The sequence below is a fragment of the Cygnus olor genome, chromosome 5 (genome assembly GCF_009769625.2).
Source record: "Cygnus olor isolate bCygOlo1 chromosome 5, bCygOlo1.pri.v2, whole genome shotgun sequence".
Taxonomy (NCBI): Eukaryota; Metazoa; Chordata; class Aves; order Anseriformes; family Anatidae; genus Cygnus; species Cygnus olor.
In genome coordinates this window covers 39090242-39113756 of record NC_049173.1, presented here as the reverse complement: position 1 = coordinate 39113756, position 23515 = coordinate 39090242, and the positions used below count along the sequence as shown (strand labels likewise).

The 23515-nt window shown below is 39.1% G+C and overlaps 1 long non-coding RNA gene across 1 annotated transcript; it reads left to right on the top strand.

Moving 5' to 3' along the window:
- The first annotated feature begins 1089 nt into the window (after positions 1–1089).
- On the top strand, positions 1090–17963 carry LOC121070572. The gene is made up of 4 exons (XR_005820145.1): positions 1090–1252; positions 2562–2829; positions 6701–6858; positions 17852–17963. It is a non-coding gene; the product is annotated as an uncharacterized LOC121070572 (long non-coding RNA).
- Positions 17964–23515: the final 5552 nt, after the last annotated feature.

The window sequence follows — 23515 nt, the reverse complement described above, 5'->3', positions numbered from 1 at the left end:
TTAAACAAAAAGGAGAACAGACACATTCTGCATTAAAACCATTTCTAACATTTCATTTATAATTTTATTATAAGTAAACTATCATTATAAATTAATGTATAATTTGATTTGTATTTATTGTATCTCAGCCACTGAGTAACAGTGAGTTGTTCTACTGTGAAGATCTACCCAATCCTGTACTTTAACCTAAAGATATACTAATAAAATAAGATCAATTTGCACTAGAGAAAATTCTAACTTAAAGTTTCTGGCTTCCCACCTCCACAAGTACTGGATTTTTGCAGTTTTTCCTGCATGATTGGAGCTCACTAGAGTTTAATCGGATTTGTTTTTACAACCCAGAAAACACTTGTTTTTTGTCCTTGTGAGTCCCTGCTGTTTTGTCTTGCTCCTTTCTCTTTCTGTATCTACAGTGAGAGGTGTAACAACAACTCCAGTAAGAAGATATTTGTTACAAAGACATGAGTGTACTTCCTCCTGTTTTTAAACGGGAAAAAAAAAATAGAAGGTTGAGAAAAAGAACACACAACATCTATTCCAAAATATGATCTAGAGAAGCCATATACCTTCCAGAAAACACGAGGGAAAAGCATTGCATTAATAGACCATGTTTTCTACATGAAATAGCACTGTTTATTTTGCCTGTTCCTCTAGGAGTTCCTTCAGGCTGGATCCTGCAGGGACTGTGTGAGATGACAGGCCATAGTCAAGGAACTGGAATCAAAGCTGCTGCAGCCTTTGTGCAAAGATACAAAAGCTGCCAGAATCTGATGTCTAGCAGTAGTAGATGAGTGAGCAGTCAAAGCCAAAAAAGGACAATGTTGATAAAGCATTGATTGGAAAAAATCAGCATAGAGCTGCTTCAGCGTCTGTGATGCATGATAGTATACTTAGCATACACATCACAAGCCTAGATGGATCATCTATTTGTCCCTGAAGTGCTCTTTTTGCTATTTAACATTCCTATTGCATGCTTTACTAGGGTTTAAATATATAAACTTCTATTTTGCTTCACAGAACTGCCTGCAAAAATACCTTGTTTACATGCCATTCAGTGCACTCACTGTGTACTCACTTTTATTTAGTGAATCACCATTTCGAGGATTTATATGAAATGAAAAGACAACTTCCCAAAAACTATTTCCTGCCTGAAATACTACCTACCTGATACCTGAATGATGAGAATTTTGGAGGACCTAAATTGTCACAGTTGAAACCTCTACAAATTCTTTGCACAGACGTATACTTTTTGGTAAGCATAACCCAATAATGAGCATAAACAGGGTATCTAATTACAAACCTTGTCAGGATTATGCAACAGTGTAAGGAAGCCTCTCTCATGTGCACTTCTGTACAATTTCTCCAGTTTCCTGAAAACACTAGGTCTTCCTTCTACATATTAACATGGAGTTATTTGCAGTCTTAAAAAAAAAAAAAAAAAAAGAGAGCTGTGAAACTATTGTCTTCACAAGCACCTTGGCAAAACATTATCTATCACTTGACTCCACTTGTGTCCAAAATACCAAACTTTCTTTAAAAAAAAAAAAAATATATTAAATTACAGTTTTATTTTTACAACTTGCTGATATATGAGGAGAATTGGTAAAGTTCTGAGGTACCTGACCTCAAAACAGAGCCTGCTTTGAGCAACAGGTTAGACTGGAGAACTTTCAACACCTCTTCCAGCCTGAGCTATGCTGTAAATCTTATTCCTTGCAGCCCCCTTTTTGTTTGTTTAAAAATGAGACTCCTTATGTTCATCAACTAAGAGGGCACCACAGCCTTAAAAATGAGAGCAAAGTCCAGAGATGCGACAGTCAGCAAAATTGTTATTTCAGCTTCTTCACCAGCTACCGTGCAGAGCATTTTGTTGCTCTTTCTCAGGAGTGGACTCAAGTATCTTTGTGCAAGTTCTGGGTACTAAGCATTACCATTTTACTACAATTCCCCACCCACATGTGGTTTCTTGTTCATTAAAATATTTTATATGTTTTTAGCTCTTCTTTTGCCATAAGTCAACAACTGGTGTTTTATTTCTCCAAGTCTAATTTCCTCTCTTATCTTGACTTTATTTACAAATGATGTCAATTTAAAGAAATTGGTACCAGACAGCTGCACCACTTAAAGCTTCCTACAAACAGAAGCATTTAGGGGAATGGGCTCAAAGATCAGCTAAAATGACCAGTTAAATTGTATCTGTGCAGGGGGATGGAAAGGGTTGAAGTCAGTTAGAAGCACAATTAGCTACCTACACAAACATTTAAAGAAAGAATGAGAACCAGGACCTCTCTCCAGAGGCACCAATACTTTGCTGTACAGCAGCCATTCTGCCCTTCATTATATGACTGAAGCAGGTGGAATATTTAAGAAAGCAAACTATACAAGAGAGTTTTAGGAACATAGCTTGACTTCTTGACAGTCTGGGTGCTCAGCTCTCAAGAAATCAAGTTGATAAAAAGACCCACGATAAAGACTCCATAACAAAAAGACACCAAAGAGTAATTAATAATGAAATCTGTATCAGTCATACAAAGAGCCACAAATATTCTTTGTATCTTAAGTTCTAGCTTCTGACAGAAGAAGAAAAGTGAAATTTGCTTGCAGAGCAAACGTGACTTTTCTACGTCCACAAGGGATGACCAACACCTCTCCAGTCTCCTCCTGGTTCAGTGAAAGTACCACAGCAGCCTTCAGGCTCAGCAGTGAGTAACGAGATCTACCCAGGCAACCATAGCTGCTTTTCAAGCCAGTGAGAGCCGTGTAATGTAACTGCAGGCCACGTAGATGAGCTAAGCAAGCCAACCTGCAGCATGGACAGCCAAGCTCCGGGTAAGCCTTGAGCCCACTGCCCACATCCCAGCTTAGAAGAGCTCCAGGAAGCAAGATAGCCCTTAAAATTGGAGATGTGACAGTGATGTAGGCCCATACTCAACCAAACATAGACATACAAACCAATAACCAAGCCAGAGACCAGCACTAAGAAAACAAAGCGCTTCCTCTCAGCTAAGCTTCCTCCTTCCCTCAGAAACAAGGTCTCACTTCAGCTCACCCATAGGGAGACTCTCCTGAGCACTGGTCACCCAGCTGCTAGAGAAGGCAATAACCCATCCCTCCAAGCACAGCTGCCCCTGCCCAGCTCAGCTCCCTCCTGCACCCCCAGGAATGATGGCAGCCAGCTGGGGCTCATTCAGCACTCAGCCCTTCCCTTTGCCATGCACCACATGCACAACACCTGGGCAGCAGCCAGGCAGAACAATTTAGTTGGAGACAGTAGCTCACATGGAACCATCAGTATTTATTAAATTCTATCATTTTAAGTGCCTTTGGTATGAAAAAGTAGCCTTAAATCAGGCAAAATTTCTCCATTCTGTGATTTGTCCTTACTTATCATTTTTGTATAATATAATGAATACACGGCCAATGCTTGTGCAAGCTGCTCCTGAATGAAAAACAAACATAAGGATAAAGAGTTGTGAAAAACAAGGCCCCTGATTGCAATCTGTTCTGTATTCACTGTCTCATTAAACCAATGGGATAGGGCCATTTTCACTAGGCCAGAGGAGAAAAAGGGGCTCTTGCAGAGAAGGAGTGTAGAACTCAGAGCTTTGCTAGACCTGAAAGGGTGTTCCTACATCTGTTTGCATCTGTACCTGTTGGACAGATGCTCCTTTGTTTCCCCAAAAGGACTTAATGCATCATAGATGTTGATATATGGTACAGTAACCCTGCTCACAGGGCACTGTGCATGTTGAACACTAACCACGGTAGGGCTTTGTCACCTGGATTTATGCTGTTTGTTGCTCTGCAGTAACTACATGCACTACAGTGAATGTGTTCTTCTCACCAGATTGTATGCAATTTTGCAACAACATACCACAAGCTTAAGCAAGAAAACACCTCCTACAGATCTGACCTTGCTCTGTTTTCTGAGTTCTGCTAATACTTTAGCATGGTCCCTGTAAACAGTGGTAACATCTTATTTTATTCCCAGAGGTCTCTGAAGGATGCTTTTACATTGTAATAACCTCCCAGAATTAAATCCCAGTGATTATATGTTTCATAACTCATGGGAGGGGTCCTCAGCTAATGTAAATCCCCATGGCTCCACTGAACTCTGTTGAAGGCCTGAGTCCCCAAAACACAATTCATAAGGCAGTCAGGACCACACAAGAGAAGATGCAAACTCAGCATGTTGATGAAAATAACTTCAGAAAACATGGGCACTTTGGCAGACCAGTTCCACTGGAGCTCCATCTGTTAGTTTTTTTTCCCCTTCGAAGCACCTTTTTCCCCTCTCCCACCTTTCTTTTAGTCCCCTCCTCTCCTTTCTTAACCTTCCCGTTTATTTATTTCCCTATTCCTGTGTTCACTGCTTTCTCATCTCCTTCCCTTCTCTACCAGCTGCTTGCCAGTGAAAAATGATCCATCCAAGATGGGAATCTTGGATGACATAGGCATTTTTGATCCTTCTCTTGCTAGTTCATTGAACACCACAGAAAAAAAAACTCCCACTGCTGCTCTTGGTACAATTTGTCTAACAACTTGTCTTTGATGAAATGCTAGTTCTCAACAATCTCAATACACCTACTTGTTCACACTTTGTGCTTGCTACCATCTGTTTTATGTGCAGATTTGTACATTTCAGATAAAGGGCTTGATCCCACTTCCTATGTACAGAAATAAAGTCAGAGATTTCCTTCCATTTGTATTTCTTCCTGAAACATATTCTCATCACATTTTTTTTTTCACCATAGTTCAGATATTTTACATTCTTTTTATCAAGTAAAAACAAAAACCAAGAACAAACAAACAAACCACTTTTGTTCAAATCCGTAGACACTGCTATTTTAATGTAACATAAAATGGCTTCCTGGAATTCAAAACTCACCTTTCCTAGACATGCAATGATGCAACACCACAGACATGTCACTTTCAGTCTCTCATTCCCTTCATGTTTTCAAAACAGTCTGGCAGCTGTGACTGGCATAATCTGACATGAATAAACTTAAATGAAAACTCTGTCACTCCTTCATGTTTGTCTTCACTTCTTTGGTCGACAGGGTCAGGGCAAGACATAACGCTGTAAATGCTGAAGCTCCACTACATTACCTTACAGCTTTACCAGCCAAACCTGTAACTCATGGTGAATGAATAACTGCTGTAAACAGCTCCTAAACAACCCATTGACTAGGGGTGTCACGTCAGTAGGTGAACGCTCACCTGAAGACTCTTCAGTACAGGACACAGTCATCATTCAACAGCTGCAAACAGTTAACAAATGCAGAAAAATCAGCCCGTTCATAGCAAGCTGGCCAACAGGAAAAAGGACTAAAATCACTAAATGAAGATCTTATGTAAGATAGTTTGGCTTGTTGTTCTCATGATAAAATTACAGTGAGCAGAACAAGATCGCCTGTCCACTTGCTCCTCTGTGGTCCCAGTTGTTCTCTACTGGCAGGAGTTTGAGTTCTTAGCAATACCCAGTCACCAGTTATGTTTTTGCAAAGAGACATCTTTTACCTCTGTATTTTCTCAGCTAACAGAAATGAAGCTGGAAGCGGTAGGAGGCACAACTAAGAAAGTCTGGCAGGAAGATTTGTCTCTCCTGTCCTTAACATTTTCTTTTCTGCCAAGACAGAAGAGCATAAGCATATGTGTCAGAAGGGGCTGTGCTGCAAACTTGTGCCATCGAGCCGCTTTGAACTCCAGAATAATGCTGTCCACACCTGTGTAACCGCTTGGGCCAGAGGGCTCTTAAGACAGGGATTATTTCATTTCTCAGTGTTGTAAAACATTTAATAAAATGACACAAGCAGTGCCAGATTTGAGCATTTCTGTGAAGCCTGTAGCATAGCAGTGTGTTATATTTTGTTGCATTCAGTTTCATCCAACTCTATGATATTCTTTTTCTTGATTATTATAAAAATACAGCATCCATCAAGTACTATAAGTAAGCTGAATACGAGTTTTCAATATCTGGTGCTCTATGTTGAGTCCTAAGATATAAGTGTGTCCAACATAAAATACAAAGAAGTTTTTTATTATTTGTGGTTATGCCACAGGAAGCTTTGCTGTGATTCCTGTGTATTGCTGCACTACAGGGAAAATTGTTTTCACCAGCCTCTTTTATCAGACCTATCTTTGGTGTCACTTTTTTATCAGTTCTGTCTCCAAATCTCCATCAAATTTGGGGATTACTTCCAGACACAATCCCAAAATCTACAAAGTAACTCATAATGAAAAGAAATTAACCTGCAATTAGGGTTCTTCATACTTAATACCAGTCTTTAAAACAGTAATTTCCTGTGTGAAAACAAACTGCTGAACCTCTTTGCATCCCTGAAGACTCAAAACAGATTTTCTCCTGAGGTGACTGTTTAGACTGTAGCTATCACAGTAGTCAAAACAAGCAAACATACTGGACCAGTGGAGCCCTTTATACCTGATCCATGTTAAAAAATAAATAAAATTGTCAGTCAAATACAGAAATCTTATCATTCTCAGCTGCGTTATCACATGTGTTTCAATGGAAGGGCCTTTTTGTTATTTATTTATTAAAACAGAAAGACAACACTATATTCCAATGAAAATGTACAAATTTTGGAATGTTTTGGTTATAGTTGTTTTTATTAATTTTAGTATCATCCTGGGATATTATTTTTTTTAAGTAAGACTTAGTCCTTTTTCTTTTCATATATAGCCAATGACATCTCTTTGCTGCAGAGAACGGGAGTCTCTGCACAGGAAGACTGAATTGCTTTGTGACCCAGGAATGACTGCCAGAATGTTCAGGCTCATTAGCAGTACCTGCTGAAGTCCCCTGCAACTCATGGTCAAGATCACCTGCAAACTTACAATGTGAGTGTGATACAAGAAGATACAAGGTGGGGCCCCTGAATGTGTGACACGAGCATGGTCAGTTTAGCAGTCAGCGGAAGGAAAACAGACCAACACTGATCACAGGAGACAGGGCTGGAAATCTAATCCCTTGGATCCCTTCCAGCATTTCATTCACTAGAACATGTTGCTTCCAACAAACATGGACCAAGATATGACTAATGAGCTATTAGCAAGGGGCTTGCTGGGCATCTGTGGAAGCAAGCATAACGTTCAATGCTATTTACTAAGAATTAAATTTATAATTTTGAGATTTAAACCAACATATTGGTTTAATCTTGGTTACTGCTCATAACAGGCTGTTGGATGCCCATGAGCTGTTTGCTATCAGTAGCCACACCTAACCAATTACTTTCACGGAGTGGACTGTAACCTGACATTATTTTTGTCTGGTTTTCTAGAGAAGGAACAACTGAGTGCTCAAGGCAGTTCACGGTCTGTCTGCACTCGCCCCAGTAACTTTTGATCCTTCAGGCCATCTTCAACCAACTTTGAAAGTGGAGCAGGCATCTTAAAGACAGTTGAATTTTTACATAATTAATTCAAATGGGTAGAAGAGAAAGACTCAAGTTTGTGAATGGGATGAGACCGACAAGCAGAACTCAGCTGCTGTGTTTGGCAGCAAATAACGACCCAATCAGCAGAGGTCTGAGATCAAAATATTCAGCACATGTGTTAGCACTAGCCTGTGGGATGCTGTAAAGAGTGCAGGAGAATCTAGGGCTGTTTTGGTGTTGAGGATTAGGATATAAACATAGAAATGTTCAGGTAGAACATAAATCTACATGAATGTATTTCCTTAATTTCACTGCTTGTATAGAGCTTTGTATTCTTTCCATAGTGGTGAGACTGTGCTAGGCAATTTTTAGAGTGGAAAAAAAAAAAAAAAAGAGAGAAAGCAACAAAGCCAACCTCAAAGATTTCCTAAACTAGAAAATAACAGCAACATCACAGATATCACTGTCTGGGTTAGAATGAGATAAATAATGACAATGTAAAGGTTGCAAGAGACAATCACTAACTGCCAATTCTGTTATATCACTACATTCTGCTTCCTTTTTTTTTTTTCACCTTTCATTCTGTTTTACACAAACAGAAGCTCTCTCAAATTAAAGAGAAGAAGAGGGGAGAAAAAAAAAAAAAACTTTTCATTTCTATTTTTTCATTCTGTATAAAGAAACTTGAACTTTAGCCACAACAACTTTCACCTCATTTGGCCTTCAGATAACTCTGCAACTTTCCCCAGCACATTCCAAGATGACTTTCACAGTCAGTCAGGAAAATGTCTAGAGATTACAAACATACAATTGAAGTAAAGGTTTGGTACTCTTTAGAGCCAGTTCCAACGGCAAAGAATACTACATTTGATTTTATTTTCCATCACTTTTCAGGGAAAGAGAACAGCATTTTAAGGGAGATTACATGTCCAGTCTTGCCTTCTTACGGGGATGTCTTCCAGAAACAACAACGGGATGCTGCATGAGTACAGGACTGCATCCTTATGTACAAATGAGGATAGGATCTCACTATGCAGGATTTTTTTTTAACAATTACATATAGGATTCTCCTAAGAGATGGATAAAGACCAAACTGGAAATGACACTATGTAAGTGTCATTTATGCCCTTACGGATCACCCTTTTCTTAGAGCAATGATGGAAACCACCTTTCAAAGCCTGTCGTTTCTCCCATACCTCACAGACCCACGTTCGTTGCCTTACATTGCAACAGTTAGGGATTTGCAGAGTTCAGGTAATGCTAGTTTTTCCCCAGGGAATAACCCTGCTGCTTTGAAGTCTTCCTCACTATCACCCTTGCATCCGACACGTGGAAATGGATTGTGCAGTTGGTGCTCATGCAGAGCTCCCAGTGGCATCCCTGGGGCCATCCGCTTGCTAACCCTACAGAAAAGGAGTACTCTGTATCTGTTTGGTTTTTTTTTTCTTTTTTAACTCTTGGACATCAGCCAAAATAAAAAATGTTGCTGCTACTGTTTTATTTGATCTATTCAATACTATTTCAGGATATAAAAATCTGGAATATTTTAACAGCTCTTCCAAAAGCAAGATTTTGCTTCTGATGTGAGGAAGCCTTATTTCTCACAGATGTGGCCAGTTAGTTTACCTAATGCACACCTTCAAATATAAAAATGGTACAAATTCCTAAAACAATTTGTGCAGAAATCTCATGAATCAGCAGAAATGCTTTAAACTTACTGTTAGCATTCAGGCTTTGCTCTTGAATGAAAACAGCAGAGTTGTTAATGAAAACATCAGCCTTGATGGGAGAATGAATAGCTCTCGATATACATAAAGCACATGGCACATGTTTAGCTTTCTCAGGAAGTAAGTCAAGGCGACCACTAAAGCCTGCCCTTCCTCAGCATCCACTTCTAGTCCTGACTGTATGGATTTGCTAAATCTCCCACCTGCAGCTGAAATATTTGGCATCAGAGGTTTGTCCTCCAACTGTTCTGAGTTTTGTCTGTTGATTGGTTTGGGTTTTTTTGTTTGTTTGCTTTGGTTTTTGTTTGTTTTTGTTTGTTTGTTTGTTTGTTTTTACTCTAAATTCTCACCACTACCCAGTCCTTCCTACCTAGGCCACCCTGTTACTCTCTTTTACATAAGAAATACCTCACATGAGTCTGGAACTGACCCACTTGTGAGGAAGCTCTCAGTCTTTATCTTTACACACACATGTCCCTATTCTGACACTCAGCTCTGCATTCTGTCCTCCTGGGCAGGGCAACATGGAAAGTGCTGATAAGAGGATTAGGCGATGAAAAAGCCCCAGCCAGCAGTTTGCAAGCATACAGCATTCATACTTGCCACCATGAAGGCTGGGCGCCTGGAGAGGGATATATCATACCTAGATAACACTATCTCAAAGTGGGGCAATTAGCCTGACTCTGTCATCTAGGATTCCTACGTGTCAATGGGGAAAGGAAAGTTATCCTAGAGAAGTGAATCTGTCCACCTATCTTAGATGCCTGCCTTAGGAGGATATCTCATCCACCTCTCTCAGTGGACAATAGGTGCCCAGTGGTATGATAGCTAAAATTAGTCACTACATGGTTAAGGACAGAACAAGTGGGGACTTCCACTCTTCAAAGATGGAGAAGAATCAGCATTGCAGGAAAAGAGCAGGTTGTGTTAGATCGTTCTTGCACTTAGTGCCAGCGATTGCTTCCATAGATCTAAACCTTCAGAGCCGGACAGCAAAGGAAATAAACAACACGTACTTCATTGGAACTGCATGGGATGGGCGTACACACATTAAAAGAAACTGAAAAAACACATGGTCCTTGGGAGCCAGGAAAGCCATCTGCAGAGGAAGTGCACAAGAGAGCATGCGGCGCAGCGAGCTGAGGGTGCTCCCGAAGAGCCGCGCGTGGCTCACACAGCAGCACATGTGACGCAGACCACATGAAAGAGACACGGCGTTCTCTGCCGCCAAAACTGCCAAAACAAGCAGAGACAGGGCAGGCGATAGCTGCAGGATGGTCACAACAAGCACACGCTGCAGACACACTAGTAGAAGGGGGGTGTCTGAACTGCAACAAGTATGGAAGAAAATCATAGCAGAACTTTGAACTCCAACAGTAGTGGAGTAGTTCAAAAATTAATAGTTTTTGATGGGCTACAAATAATGTCAGAAACAACATTTTCATCCTAGCTCAGTTCCTAGCTCAGCTCCTCTAATGGTTCCATTTGAAAACAAATGCAAATGCAATCAGGCTTTCAAAGACCTCAGAAAAAAAGCAGTACTTCCTACCTTTTTTTTTTCATCAGTTCTTATGTTGTATGCTATTTCGTCTGATCCCATCCATCCATCAGAAAGTACTGCTGCTGTTACCGGAAGCGGAACCTGACATCAAGGTGAGGTTCTGACCTAGAACAGATAGGTTCTAAATACTAGTTGGTATTTACAAGTTACAGCATCTTTTTTCCTAAAATTTTCAAGCACTTCAGGATTTGATATTAAAATCCACATATGAACTGACACTAAGATGACCTGCCAAAATGCTCCAATAAATTTCCATCAGGATTAAGGCTGGCACATACAAGGTAGTTAGAATACACCCGCACTACGGAAGATATCATATTTGCAACAGTCTTTCCAGCTACTTTTGCACACAAGAGACTCCTGTACCTTTGCATTCCTGATCCTAAATATTCTCATGGAAGAAGTGAATTAGTCCTCAGAACTATTCCCGGAAAGTCTCTGCTAGGATCCCACACAAGTCGAGAACATATCCTTAGCCTGCCATTATGGAAAGTCCCTTGTAATTCGCTCTCCTCAAAATTTTAGTAAGAGAAAAATTCAGTGTTTAATAACTTGTCATCTGAACCTGTTTTGTTTTGTTTTGTTTTGGTGTGTGTGTGACATAATACAGGACAGGAAATTATACCTATACAACTAGTAAGAGAAATTCTCAGGATAAATGAACACTTTGTGTTGTGCTTCTTTTAGCTTTAAGACATATCTTAGTAAAACAAGGGCTTTTCCGCAAAGTTTAATTTGTGAGACAAGTTTTCAGATTAAATAAGGCTTAAAATGAAGCAGTCTGCTCAGTGGCATTTCCCCCATTTGTGCTGCCTGCTTTTCCAGTCCTTGCATAGGTAGGGACCAGTACACCTGATGCCCAAAAAGAAGGATGTCTTCAGACACAGCTGAAAGGTTGTAACTGAGACTGTAAAGAGTTTGCATTTCAAACTGAATGTGGAGCTTAAATGTAGCAGAATGTAGGGCTTAAAACTCTCTAGAATTTCTCACTTTTTTTAGATCAAAGACTTAAGACATAATGTTTACTTTTCTTGGCTGCCAAACTGAATAAATTCTGAGGTGTCAGTTTCTATTCCTTACGCAGATAGGTACATACAGATGCTTACATTAACTACAAATCTCTGCAGCTCCTGAGAAAAATGATTACCCCTTGCTATGTTTGTTCTAACAGCAAGCATGACACACCACAGGGACTGCAAGGTGCTTCCCTCTGCATCCCAACTCCGCCTCCGCTGTGGGATCCTCTCCGCAGCCTGGTCCCAGCCTCCAAGAGGGGCTGCAGGCAGACTGTGAAGGCTACTGTAATGGTTACCCAGGAAATAAGTCCTTCCTTTCTCTATCCAACACAAGCGTTTTTCATTTGTTCCCTAAGCACTATCAAAACTATTAGAATGAGTACAAACACATAAAAAACTTTGGCTCTGAAAAATTTTACAACTAAGAACAGTGAGTGACAGGGTAAAAAAGTGAAATGATTTGGGTGGGAGTAATATCAGAGAATTACAGAGAATGTATTTCCTTGAATAAAATACCAAATTTTCACCAGAGTTGCTTGGCTTACAGTTCTTAAAATGTACATCTGTCTTAAGCAGTGAATATGAATACCTGCCATGCCCTTACTTAGTCTTTTTGTGGGAGTCTATTCATCGTTCTATCTGTTTACTTCGCTCTTTCTCAGAAATAGCCAAAAGTAACCCTAACCAATAAACAGTCTCCCAAACATCTTGGAACCACAGTGATAAACACATATTTCAGTACCTCTCAGAATATACCACACAGAGAAAACCTGTATGTGCACCCAGTTTGTCTCCTTTCACTTTTTTTAGTCATACATCTTTTGGGGAAAGAGGTTGGGGTTTTTTGAAAGAACCAGGGCAGTCCCATGTCTGACTAACTGTCAGTAAATGTTTTATCTTAGTCTCAAAAACTAATAGATCTTAGAAGAAATATCTGGTCTTTCATGTAGCACAAAACAACTCAAAAAAAAATCAAATCAGCATGGTTCTCAGGTTCTCAAATGCGTGCATGAGTAAGGTCAGTGGGATAAGTGTCAATAACATCTGAGTGGAGCAGCAAAACAAAAAAGGTCATGTGTACTGTAGATTGTGTACAAAGAAGATCGTACACTGTAGATTGTAGCTCAGTTTACACCGTTTAACAACCTAAACTCAATCCAGTTATGAGTTTCTAATATAACATTTTTATGAATTCTAATTTTATTTAGATTTTTTGGTTCCAGATTCTCCTCATGTGACATCACCCATCAGAGGGCCAACCAGAATGATGAGGCCAAATGAAAGCATCATTCTACAAGCAGCCACTTCATCTTCTCATAAATTATGAGTGTAGTAACAACTGAATGGGATAGTGAGAGCATGGTGAAGGGGAATTTTACACTGTTGAGAAATTTGACAGAGTAATTAAAGTTCCTGCTTCATGTTATCTAGCATCATTACCTAGGAGAGATGTAAAATTCTGGCCAGTATAAACAGGATGCTGAACTAGGATGCAGCCACATAGAACCACCACTGATGTGCCTTTGCAACACTTCCTCCACTTTTCCACCCATGCCAGCCAGATGCTGGAACCATATTTTCAAGGGCTTTTGCAAGTTCTCTGGACTAAATACTGTCACAACTTATGGAGAAAATATTTTCTAGGCAAGTGAATTTTTTAAAATTGTTGGTTGCTTCTGAAAACACTGAAATGCTAGTGCTAACTTAAGAAAAAGCACGGTCATGTGTGTATTTCTACAAGTCCTCTAATTTTCCTTTTATGCCCTTACAATGATCTAGATAATGCCAGTTTGTTCTCGTTGGCACACTTCTCCCACAAACATAAGTCATTTCCTTATGATGTATCTCCCCAGATCTGTTTGTCTCCCCAGTCAGTTCTTCCACCTCTTCCGTGGACAAACTTACACAGAGTCAGGATGGCTTTGCCCAGAATGTGTCCACATCCTGCGTGCTTCAGCTTTGACCTCTATAAACACCAGAGCTGGTCCTGCCTGTTGCTCCTCCTCCATGTTTACACGCTTAATGTGATGCCCTGACTGTGCTGTGGTAACGCCCAGGTCCCATCACCACCCATACAGGAGCACCTTGCAGAGCTATTGGACCTCTTCAGGAGTGGATGAGAGTCTAACCTGGGCCAAGGATTCCTGATCCAAATTCAGAGTCCAAACTCTGTCTTGTATGACCTGACCTAAAGGAGTGCCTTTTTACTCAATCTTATATTTAAAAACGAGCCTTGAGTGGTTAGAAGAGTATCTATTATGTTTGCAGCAATGTGTTGCATGTTGCTTTGAAAGACCAAAAATTTGAGCAAAATCTTTGAAAGAAAAATATCTTTGAAACACTAAAAATCTGCAGCAGAACAATAACCGTTTTCATTGTCAGAAGTTCCCTTTCATGAGACAAACAAGGAATCTCCTTTTAGCTTTTGCCATTGGCAATGAAAAAATAGCATTTTTGAAAAAAATATGCACAAAATGGCCACACTGTGGTCTGACCCAAAATCTGAGGCAGATTTGATTCTACATTTTTGAAAGACTTCCAGCTACATCTGAATTGATATTCCTAAAATACCCAGTTTGTGAAAAAAAAAACTACCACAGTTTCAAAGGGAGTGCTGTGTGTATGATCTAGTTCTAGAACAAAAGATTTTTTTCAAACAGCAGTCACTGATGTTGGCTTAGTAGAGATGAAATATTGTCAAGATAGCACTCATTATGACTTTTCAGGTTTGGTTAATCTATTTCTTCAAATAATTTTTTTGCATAAGGGTACTACAATCTTATACAGAATTACTGGACTTCAGACAGTCAACCACAGCTTGAAGAGAGTGAATACATTAGTCAACTAATATCCATAAAATGTTCCATCCCTTTTAAGTTTAGTTAGCCATACAGTTCCAGGGAATCAGCCCTGACCCAATGTCATCTGGTCAAGATTTCTGAAATAAGTGGACTGAAATCTCAGTTGGGAAATTTAAATGAAGTTTAACTAACCTCTCACATTACAACATTTGAGCAACATTAAATATATATATAGGTCCCACTGATGAGGCAGATACATTCTCTATAAAGCCACTTAGCATTTGTGGAGATAAGAAAGAGAAGAGAAAGGCAGGGAAAGGGAAGCAATTAAAAAGAGAAATAAAAGAAAAATGAGAAAAAAAAATAAGGAAAAGGGAGGGTGGGAGGGAGCGCTACTTCCACAGGAGAGGAAAGTGCTTCAGAAAGGGAAATAGTGAGGGGTTATTTACAACAATAAGTTTTCGAAGATAAGAAAAAAGCCATGAGTCACAGTGACACAACATGATGGAATTTAATCCAGCTGTTTGTGTCCTATGGCAACCCCAGATAAGCAATATCAGAAAAATAAATTAGGAAATCCAGATGGCAATAAATATTGTTCTCACCAATAAAGAACAGATGCCAAAAGCACTTTTAACATATAAACATTATTTTACTGAGTTCCTGTCCTTTGGCTATTCCACATTAAACTGAAAGGTTGGATAAGACACTCTTGGTTTCCTTTTTAATTTACTTTACACGCTACTCTTACTGCTTCCTGTATTTGTGTTACTGTGTTAATCCCCTCCTGCAGATTGAGTAATGGATGTAGGTACATCCTCTATTTTATAATAAAAATTCAAATCTAGTATATGCCATAAAGCGGTATATAAGACCATTTTTGTTATTATGGTCTTCTAGTTAACTGTCAGCAAGCAAACATTATCTTCTGTAGAACAGTAATAGCATAACAAGTTACTAGTACAATTCTGGAATGCAAAAACTTTAATGAACATTCTGGTCATTTTTAGATCTCTTCAGAGCCTTCAAAACATCTGTCTGGAAAAGATAATTTTCCTCAAAATTATGTGAGAAACCAAGGGAATATTTTCTGTTGTGAAGCTGAAAAATGCAACTAAATTGAAAAAAAGAATGGCTCCCATTTAATCAAAATCAGAAATTAAAGTTTTAGAAAATTATATTTAATGAGCATTTTAATAAGAAAACAAAAAACAGCTCTGACCAAATTCAGAACAACGATGTTTTCCATTAGGGGAAGGATGAAAATTCCTTTCTTTATCAGCTCCTGGAAAAGTATACCCTCAGCTAAGATAGTATCTGTTCACATTTGCTTCTGATATAGCCTTGGATACTTTCTTTCCCACAATGTTATTCAAGTATTTATTTGTTTGTGATTTTGCTAGGAGTAAAATTAAAGGAGAATTAGCGATCATCGAAAACATTGGAAATGCATATTCAAAAAAGGAACACAAATTAAGACTACATAGCCAACATTAGCTCTGTTGTTTCCTAGTGGGTATTCAACTTCATAACCCTAACAGCGTTGACATATTGGCAGAGGAAGTTGTGCATAAAAATCAGTCGATTGGTAGCTAACCTGTTTATGTGTCACATTCTTCCAGGCATGAAAATAAACTATTTCCAGAATGCCCTCACTAATCCATCATGTAAATTTGTATCACAAGCCTTATTTTAAGGGGCAAGCAGGCATGAAGAGGTGCTTACACCTCATGACAGCTCTTGGGGCAGTGTAGACATTCCCTGTTGTTTTCCAGTTTCAGCACCAGATGTGAAAATTCACTATAGAGAAAAATAGCTGCCTGTATTGTCAGTGCCACTAGAGAAGGGGAAAAGTACTGGTATTCCTAAGTCCAGCTGCTAGGGGAGACATAGGAGTGCCTGGTGGTTATGGCAAAATATGACTGTGGGAAGCCAGAGACTTTCAGTGGAGGCTACCAAAGTTAGCTTGCTGTACAAGCTACAGTGAAACAGGACAACTCACTGCTCCCAGTGGCATTGTGTTGGCATTCTCACTTGAAGACAGGTGAAATAATAAATATCAAACTGAAAAATTGCATCTGCATCTGGAACGCTTGTTTAAATAATAAATCAAGCACAGACATAACTGTAGGCTTGTTGTCTCTTCCCCACTGAAAATTCTGTTAAGGAAAGCACCTACCTCCAAAATACATACTTGAGAGTGAGAACTCACCAGTGAAAGCAAGCACCACATTACCGTGTTTCCTCAGACATATGCAGGTAGCTCTTTCTGCCCTGTTGCCACATAGCTAAAGGATAAAAGGCAAGGGCTGTGTCCCAGTGATGAACCACAGCAGTGCCAGTTCAGATCCAGCTAAAGAACATGCTACATACCAACACTTATAAAGTCCTGATCTTAGCAGAAAAATAATAATAATAATAATAATAAATTAATTGTGTAGGAAGTGCACAAACCTATTACAAGCTTGTCTTTCTCTTGGCTAGTCTATGGTAAAAGTGTTGAGTGACAAACAGAGAGCTCCATATGGTACCTGAATCTGTGAGAGCTCTTCAGATGACTTCCGGGAAAATGACCCAGCATTTAGGCTTTTTCAAGCTGAACTAAAGGATATTCTCAAAAATGGGCCATGCCTTCTGCTGGTATAAATCCATACTGTTCTGCTGAGGTCAGCTAAAGCATTAGAATTTGTTTACAGGAAAATATTTTTAGATACAATCTGACGAGTCTGTCATAATGATATTTTCCCCATTCAGGAAAAAAAAAAAAAAAAAAAATAAAAAAAAAAGCCAAGCTACATAGCCAACTTCATAGGGGGAAATGCAAAGTATTTTCTAGGGAAATAATTCATAACAAGACAATGCAACACTGTAATTTCCAACCTTTCCCAGCTGACTATTTTGTATCCAGAAGGTTTCCCTTGACACTGGAAAGCTATCTAATTGAATTTAGAGGCATCTATTCCTTTTAAATTGGGATATATTTTTACTCTCAAATGTAATGCTCTAAGAACAACTACTTGGACGTGACAAACTGTATGATGCCTGTGTGTTACCTCCTACAGTGCTTGCAAAGGGGCTTTGAAGTTTTCATCAAAACTATCGCTGCTTTTACCTGAGAAATTTTACTTCCTATCACAAATTCTTTTCCTTTTCAAGGAAACTTTACTTGCCTAAGCATAGCAGATAGCATTTAACTCATATATGCCAATTTTCAGCAGGGTGTTCAGACAGGGTTCTGCACACACAGAAATGTAAGTACAAAATTATCAATGCATACTTATTCACTGTTTTTCAAACCCTGTTCTAAGAATACAAGCAACCAAAAGAAAGGAAAAATGGTTTTTTGCTTCAGCTTAAGGTAAAAGATGCAGCACAACTCAACCCCATTCTCAGAACATCTGTGGATCAAGAAGATACATACAAGTATGAAGACTGGAAGAGATCTGAAGATTAAAATACAAAAGTGAGCATTATTTCTTTGCATTTTCTATAATATTGTTATAAGACAGGTTCTGAGTGCTACAGTGTTGACTAGCCTTTCAACTGCAGCAGCTCCATGCATGCAGGCATAACAGAGCAGATGCACCAGCAGCATATAAGAGGCCTATACACACACTGCAGTACTTTGCTGAACTTAGATGGCTATCTGGAATATTTGGCAGCAAAGAAAGTATCAATTAGAGCCAGGTCACTGTAGCATGAGTGAAGTTGGCTCCAGCCAGAAGGGAACTGTTCCAATCTCTCTTCTTTTTAATTGCTTCTGACATCTCATGAAGGAAATAAAACAACAGAGAAAAGTGTTCTGAAAAAAAAAAAAAATCTGTTTATATTTCAAAATACCCCAAGGAGAAAGGGAGGGAAGATTTCTCACCTGTTGCTTATTACCAAGAAATGTAAAAAAGTCAAGAAAATCATCTCTTCAGTATTCATCTTTCCTTCTCCTTATGCTCCAAAGGTGCACAAAGGCACAGCACGAAGGCTTGAGCACTGCATAAATGACATCTTCATTGGGATGGTGCTGTGGATAGGCCTTGAAGTTGGTTAGTTGTGACAATTAATGTCCACTAAGAGGAAATAGTTAATGAATGATATTACAAGATCATCAAACAAAAGCCCATCAAATGCTTAACAAAAGTATTGTGGTGTCTGGCCCATGCTAGATTTCCATGTTAGCTCTATAATCAATGGAAAGAGATAGAACCATCCAGGAAGCAAATCCTTCCAGCTATCTTTGGCACTTTTCATTCAAACAGACGAATCACTCACTGGAGTTGTCCAGTTCTCACTACAGTAGAGAAGAAATGCCCAGGCAACTAGATTGGATTAGATGCCTGACTAGACATGATGAATCCCACTTACCGTGCAATACTGACAATTTCCTAAAACACCAGTAGACTACCTGCTATTTTTCTGTTTGAAGCTGTTCTCCAGAATCCAAACTATTTCCTCTCTGCAGTTGTGAGCAAATGAATACATAGCCTAGCAAAAGTATTTTTAAAGAGACTGTGCTGTCCCAGATGGTATTAGTGCTCTCTAAGCACTAAATTCTCTGTACCAAAATCAGATCTCCATCTGACTAGAACCAGCAGAACTGTGTGTCCAATAAAGAATCATTTTTTTATGATTTAAGCTTCATTTTTAGAATATGTTTTGATGTTTCCACATGACTACCAGAACGAACTTATCTGAACTCAATCTGATCTTTCATATTACTGCACTGAGATTCCTTAGTAAGACTGCTTCTTTGTGCGGGTAATGCTGTCCCTTTAGAGACTCCTGAAATACAAAAAGGGTCATCTAAGCTTGGTAACAACGACTGGGGAAAATGGTGTTTGTGCCTCTGTCCTTCCCCAAAAGGCACTGTTCCATCAACAACCACAAATGTCTGTGCATTAACATCCATGACATCCTTAACCTTTAGGAGGCTGCAAATAATAGTTGTCCTCCAGATACTGAGTTTTCTGCAGAGAATGCCCGTTATTATTCAGAGTTCTTCTTCTTCTGTTGTTTTCTGCCTTATGCTACAGTGGGAACTCTCATCTCTCTAAAAAATCCAACTGAAGAAAAAGGAGAGCAAATGTCACATATTTGCTATATCAACTCATAAAACCACAACACAGACAAGAAATGGGTTTAAGCCAAAAAGGCTGGAGCCACATCCCGATCTGAGCCCTCCTACAGAATGAGCAGACTGAGATCCTCTGTTCTGGTCTGGATTCAATTCTGCTGTAGATGGAAATCATTTATACTGATTAAGAAAAGACTTCCCAGAAAAACACAACAATTCTAAGTTCAAATTCACTATCTTCATGTCTCTCCAAGTCCATAATACATCTAAGAACATTCCAAGCTCACTGTGCTCCTTGCAAGTAAATCTCTGGGGTAGAAGGCAGGAACGGACAAACCTCTCTGTGCAACTCATAAGCTATCCATTGAGTTGACAGATCAACTCATTTACACCACCCTACACGCTGCTTCTGCCCTAAACTTCGTCTTTTTAACCCTATGCTACATCTTAGTCTCCAGCTGGACTTCTGGCTGCTGGTGGTGTGCTAGTGCTGATGTTACAGACTCTGAGTGCTCCTCCTGCAGCCAACCTGTCATTGGCTATGGTTACTGTTTTTTTTCTCCTCTTAGACTTTGAATCTTGGAAAAAGGATTTGTATTGGTCTGGTCAGCTTCCTATTTAATACACTTGCAACTCCAGGCAGTTCAGAATTACATCATCTACCAGCAGACTGAGTCCATTCAAATGAGGGCTAGTGCAGCCATCCTTACAGAGATCAATGACTGGTCTCACTTGTACCTTTTAGTGATAACAGATCTACCCCAAGGTAGATCAACAATATTCCTGCCATAATGGCCATTAAATGACTTCCTTTATTAAAATTTACTTTTGCTTTTGAAGAGGTTCCATATGTGAGACAGCCAAAGACTTCCTTGGATGAAAGTTAATATTCTAGAAGACTGACACCTCAGTTAAAGGTTTTGTTGTTCTCCTGATGCTCTGTCTACTGGCATCAATGGCTTGCTTTAGGAAAAGGAAAGAGCTGGGTCAAGATACCTTGAGGAAGCCCAGAATGGATCCTGGAGGCTCTGATGCCAGTAGGTAAAATTTCACCTTTGACAGACAGGCACTTTCCCATGGCATCAAGGAATTAGTAATACTGACATTTTCTGCACTACAGCAAACAGCAAAGCTACAGGACTCTTAAGTATTTGGCTCAAAACAGGCAAAAATCAATGAGAACAAGTGCAGGGAAGTTATTCCTGAGCAAATATTTACTGACATGCTACCATCAATGTTGGTTTTACCACTGTCTATGTTGTCATTTATTTTATAAATTCTTTGCATAGCTTCTTCATGCCTTTAGTTCATGGGTGAGAGTATTTCATTAATGTAGATTCAGACCACTGGATGTGATCGGACCCCTCAAAACAACCAGCATCATTACGAGGAAATCATTCACCTTCCCCCTCCACATTAAGCCTCCAGATTAAATCCATATGCAAAACTATAGTATTGGTGGTGCATGTTTTACTCTCAACTGATTTGTCTGTAAGGAAAAATAAATCACTGGAAATTACAGGAACATAAATCTACTACAAGGGAAAGAGTATCTTGGCATATTTATTTATTTGAACTTCATCTCTTCAGAATAAAGCCTGATGAAAATACTGATGAAAATATTAAGGACTCCCCTGATGCTATAACCTGATTTAATGAAGCACATAGTAACAAATATAGACAAATACATCTGCACATCATTTTTCTATACCTGTGAAAACAATTATTACTACTGAAATGGTTACACCAGTCATACAAGTTGATCTAAATTTCCTACGTCTCCTCTGCTGAAATTATGTAGCTTTCCCATTGTTACCATTGTGCATGACAGACACTGGGATATCTACAGTCATCCTTCTGCTTCAGACATAGGATATATATGGGGAAGCCATAAAACATCCAGAAGTTCTTTACAGCAAATGGGCACTGGGGCAAGCAGACCTGTTCACTGATAGCTTTTCCAGAACTATGAGGCCATACAAAAGATTTGGTTGACTCAAGCACACCTAGGAATTTACTGAGCCAGTAAAAGGTTGGGATTTATCAAAATTCCTGCAGGAACTTTTTATGAGCCTCTTAATGTTCACTGTCCCCAAGGAAACCTGCAACCTCATCTCCTTTTTTATGATAGTGCAGATATTCCTGTCTTGGAAATCTAAGCTAACACAAGGGCTGAGGTTGAACTGCAAATTACAAAGCAGTACATGAAAATATTTACATGCACTATTAATAATGATTTAAAAGAGAGAGAGAGAGAGAGAGAGAGAGAGAGAGAGAGAGAGAGAAGAAGGGAAAAAAAAAAAAAAAAGACACTACCAAACCAAACTTTTTAACATAAAAACAACCAAAACAACCAGCTACTATGGCAATTGGAATGACCCAAAATTACCCAAAACTTTGAATTAGTGTGTCTGTTTTCATCTTCTGTCCTTCCCTACTGCCTCTTAGCACTGTAAAGGGTGAAAGACAAATGCAGGTCTGATGGGAAGGCCATCAACAAGCAGGCTATGGCTTTTGCCACACTAACTCCTGCCACAGTGGAATCAAACCCAGTTTGCCCTAACAGAGCTCTAACAGCCTGCTGCTAGTTTTTGCTTCTCTCTCTGAATCATCCTGTTCTTTTGTGTACTCCTCCCACATGCAAGGTCTCAAAGGAGGCAGCCTATCCTTCCTAGCAAGAAAAGCTGCACAGAGATTCCCTCGTGAGCATGTGTAATACTGCTGCTGAATTGGCTAAGGATATAATGCAGAGCACCAAGAGACCGAGCACAAAGCCAGCCTGGGAGCAAAGAGCAGAGCCTTGAACTGCAATTCCACCAAGCCCTATACGGTAGCATGGGACTAGGTCAGCTGTATATCAGATTACTGCAGCGCTCTACAGACGATGGAATGCTAAGTAGGCAAACAGCCTCATTTTCTTGAATTATATTTTTCTGTCCTTCAGGGGAAAAAAAGTAGTCTAGTTTAGCTCAAAACATGCTAGTTTTCCAATAGCACTTATCATGCCAATTTCTGTGGCTCTTTTCTTGTTCAAAACAATTCTGTATCACTTTTTGAAAATGTTTCTGAAATTATTTTCAATTTTCTAAAAGTAATTTTGAGCATATCAACCAGTTATGACAAAATAACTGTGTTGATACTATCAATTTACTTCTGAAGTGGCACAAGGTCTTCTATCTTAGCTATATCTTTAAGCCATTCAGGAACTGATTCATTAAGCTGTGAGATGCAGACAAGATTGTATGGAAGATGGGAGCACTGCCTAACAAGGCACAGTAACAGCATTTTACATGACACTGTATTACTGAAAAATAATGCATCCTACCGTCTCAATATTTCATACAGGGATTGTGTTCAGAAGACAGTCATGGTAAAATGTGGGGAAAAAAAAAAAAAAAAAAAAAAAAACACCAGAATTACTACCCTTTTTTATTAAGCACAGAATATCATCTTTAAGGACTTGCCAAATAATTGATATCATGCTTTTGTTTAAAGTCAGAATACATGTTTTAGCACTAAGGGAAAAATGAGTTAGCCCTACAAGAGACACTGTTATAAGATGGTGTCAATTGGGATTGCATTTTTGCTTCCATACCTATGGTCTTCAATATCATCAACTGAATCACTCACCTGGGATTGAAAGTAATTAACTATTTTCAGGAATCTGAATTTTTTTGAATGTTCCCGTTAAACCATAGTGTATTTGAAGGCATGGTGGTGCTCATGCATTTTCAGCCCCAGGCATATATTAAAAATGGGCTTGAATTTTTATGTTATATAGGACTAGGAAGTTTAAATTAACAGCAGAAACAGGAAAGACTGCATTGTGCTGGGAAGTAGGTACGCCAATCTATTTAGTGCGGAACTTTAAAGAGAGAACATTTTCCCATGTCCCTTCAAATGATATTTCAAATGGATAAATATTTAATTCTGCAACATTTAAGTAAG